The sequence below is a fragment of the Falco rusticolus genome, chromosome 3, assembly GCF_015220075.1.
Source record: "Falco rusticolus isolate bFalRus1 chromosome 3, bFalRus1.pri, whole genome shotgun sequence".
Lineage (NCBI taxonomy): Eukaryota > Metazoa > Chordata > Aves > Falconiformes > Falconidae > Falco > Falco rusticolus.
This window is the reverse complement of record NC_051189.1, coordinates 115,640,606-115,644,640: the sequence shown is the minus strand read 5'-3', so window position 1 is coordinate 115,644,640 and position 4,035 is coordinate 115,640,606.

The window sequence follows — 4,035 nt, the reverse complement described above, 5'->3', positions numbered from 1 at the left end:
GCTGGGAAGTCAAAAATGACCTTTCTTGCCTGGAATAGAATAAAACAAAGTCACTTTCAAGTCAGACACCTTAACAGGATCTCTTTAAGTTAAGTCCTTGCTTTGCTTTGATGTTCAAGGTCTGCGAACGACAGTTCATATAATACTGTCTTGTGGCATTCAAACTATGAAGGGGGTTTGCTTTGTGATGCTCCTGTGAAAAATGGAATCAGATGAAGAAATTAATCAGTCTTTAAAGGCGGCTGAAGCTGTAACAGAACAGTAAGTAGGCAGCATTTTGTGGGTAGATTTGTTTTCCTAGGACTGATCTAATGCTCTAAATCTGGTGGGTATTCCTGCAGGGAGTTCCATTAGATCAGCCCCCCAATATAGCATGCAAACAAATGAGGAGCATCTTGAAAAGGGGGATCAGAGGGACATGGAAGATTAGGGACAAAATAAGGTATGGAACATCAGAGAGTGAGATATGGAGTAAAAGTTTAGAAAGTAAGTGTATTTTTAGTCTGGAAACTATATTGCAGAGGTAGCTATGATACCAAATAGCTCGTGACCTGCCACCCAGGTTGTGATCACACTGTGTTCTGACCCTGCCTGGATGATGAACATCCTGCAACGCTGCTGATCCAAACACAGCCTGCTGTGCAGAAATCACTTGGTGTCTGTGGTAGTTGGAAAATCCGAGTGGATTTTCTGGAACTAACCAGTTCTAGCTGCTGTTGCCCAAACAGAGCACTTCTTCAGCCTGGATTCCCATCTGCATATTTAGGCTGCTGAAAAGAACAGTTACCTTTCAATACTTCAAGAGGATAATGCTTTATTCAGTCCTTTGATTGCGTCCAGAGGGATGAGTTGTTTCTTCTTAGGTCTTAGGAAAAGGTTGATAAATCATGGAGAAAACATAGTGTCCTTCAGAATGTTAGCCTTAAAGGAGCTGCTCAGTAAACAGCATGATTTTCCCCAGTGACCCCTCTCTTACAGGTGAAACACCGGGAGCAAACGTCAGCACTCTTGTATCCCGTTCACCTCCTGTATTAGCTGGTAAAGAACTAGACTGTGGCTGCAGCCTCTCCTCTGGGAATAAGCAGCATGCTGCTTTTAGGCACTGACTAATGAGTGGGCATTAAGCAAAAGTAAATTTTAAAAGTATATCCCTCCTTATCTCATTCTGTTATGCAATTGGTTCAGAAACATACAACACAATCCTTAAACTGCTCAGATTTTCAAGTTCTAAGAGCTCAGGTTACTTTATAAAAACAGCTTTGGAAATGTAATTGTTGCTAAATAATATTTGTTCAAACATACTTGTAAATCTTTCCCTAGCTCATGTTCCATTATTGACATTTTCCCTTGGTAAATTTTGCACCTGGATTTCATTTTTATTGCTTTCTAATCCTAAAATGATAAAAGATACAAACCCCTCAGCTTTTACTAGTAGTACAGTTTTCTGTTATGTAAACAAATGTCTTAAAAACAGTCCATGGAAAAGCAGTTGTATGGAAAGGCAGAGTTGTTGTGGTAAATGCAAAATATCCCCAAATGCAAATGAAAATACAGAATTATCCCAATAATATTTACTTAGTAAACACCAGCTTTGGAAGAAACAAAGAAACATTGGCAAGTATAAGAAAGAGAAAATAAAACAGGCTTTTACGGAAAAAAAGTTCTTTGTAATTTCATAGAATACTACTCTCTTCAGGACTGTTTCAGCTGCAGAATGACTACTGGGCATCAGATCTTTCTTTCCGTGTTCATGGCTAGTTACCAATCCAGGTTAATTTTTACTATACGATGTTTTTTATTTTTCCCTGGAAAATTTTCAGTGCTTTGTAATCTGGTATTCATTGTAATGATACAGAGTTCTGATCTAAAACCTACACTTTTCAATCCAAGTATATATTTTTTCTAAACAGACCAGTAAACCAGAATAGATTCTTGTGAGAAAACATGAAATAAAACAGTATTTTCAGAAGAACAACGCTGGAAAAACAGTAATTGCACTTTAAAGCAGATACAATCACGAAGCACAGTCTATTTCTGAAGTGCAATTCAAATAAAGTGATCATACAAAATAACTGATGTTGCTATGAAGATCTTACAAAATCTTATTATAAAGAGTAGTTTATTTACAAATAAACCGAACTCACCCTGTGAAGACTACAGTGAGAGTGCCTGTCCTCATGAAAGAGAAAGGACAAAGGAGCGTTTCCTTCTCCCTGTTGATGACGCTAAGAATGACTCTCCCCAAAAGAATGTTCCCCATGTTTGAGTGCCCATCCTGGAGTCTTAAATATAGCATCCTACCATGCCATCGCAGTGACAATGGGGAGACCCATGAGGCGTTATGCAGTTGTAGCTGTTTAATGCAATGGCAACTAATTGCAAACTCTTTTTGAGATCGGGCAAATTATTGCCTTTGCCAAATGATATAAGTAAAGACAGGTGCCGCCAAAATTCAGACATCAGAGTATTGGATTATCCTCTGCTCATTTAGCATAGAAGCTCACAAAGCATCTAAAATGAATTATGGATATTTTAATTTCCTCCAGGAATTTCCCTTGGGTTAACTTGCCATTGCTGCATAATAGGGTGAAATAATTTACTTTGACATCTCTTTAGTGAATGCCAACTCCAGCCAAATTATGTCAGTGTATAATTAGATCAGGAGCTAACAGCAGCTCTTATGTTTTGGTTGGCTGCGACTACTATACTTCCCTTATTACAGGCAAATGAAGGCTTGCTGCTGCAATAGTGCATGAGCTTACATATCCAGCTGCCCATGGTGGTATCTAAGAGTCTGGGGTGGGGTAAAAGAACAGAGACTGCTGTTTTTCCATTTGTTTGAGATGGTAGGCTTGCAGTTTCAGCATTCGGGATAAAGCCTTCCCCGCAATGTGAGCAGCGTGTGGTGTTTTTTGTGGCGTCAGAAGGAGAAATGAAGGTTTGAAAAGTAGGAAAGCTCTGAGGCTGCAATACCAGTGTTTTCCAGCTAGATTTTATTAGTTGAGGAGTGACCACATCAGTAGTGGGCTTCTCAGAGCTGCTAGAAGGCTGCAAAGAGGATGTGTAAGAACATAGAATTGCCATACTGGATGGAGCTGAAGGTCTGTTCAGCCCGGTGTCCTGTCTCTTGAGATTGGCCCATAGCTTTTCCTGAGCTGGACACAATGATTTATTGTTGCTAATAGTCCTACCCCTATTAGATTGCCTAATGCCTTTTTTGAACACTTCCTGATTCTGGCTTCCTCAAGCCCTTGTGGAAATGAATTCCACCATCAGATTCGGCACAGTTTGAGTCACCCTGCCTCTATCAGTAGGATACATTTCGAAGAACCTTTGTTTGCTTCACCATCCAAATAAAACAAAGATGAAACCCAGTAAGATCAGCACTAGAACTACAAGGACACACTTCTGTGTGTGAGTTTATATACTGGCTGTGTTTCAGACACTCCTAAGAAAGCAATAAACTGGTACTACTAGGCAGGCATGACTGAATACATTTTGGTATAAGCTGAGCTGTCAAAGTGAAGGAATACTTTTCTTTCATTGGTTTTGAACAATTGCACAACCGCTTGAGAGCTTTCCTGAATTTTGTATTATGAGAAGCAATGAGTAATGATCATCTAATCTGCTTAATAATAATTTCTTTCATTTTTGTCATACCAACCCTCTGTTGTATGTTTTAAGAAGAGCCTTAACTTATGCTCTCCTCATATGGATGCTGACCACTTTTCTCACCTTTTTCTTACAAAAATATCTTATAATCATGTTGCACAGCTCTCATTATCTCAGTCTGAGACGAAAGAAGATATACAAGGACATTTTAAATCCTCTGAACCAGCAAGTGTAAGGCCACTGCTTAGCACTGTAATCCAGCTGCAGCAGTTCTGCTGCATAGAATCACAGAATCACTTAGGCTAGAAAAAATCTTTAAGACCATGGAGTCCAACCATAAGCCTAGCACTGCCAAGTCCACCACTAAACCATGTCCCTAAGTGCCACATCTGCACGTCTTTCAAATACCTCCAGGGATGGTGA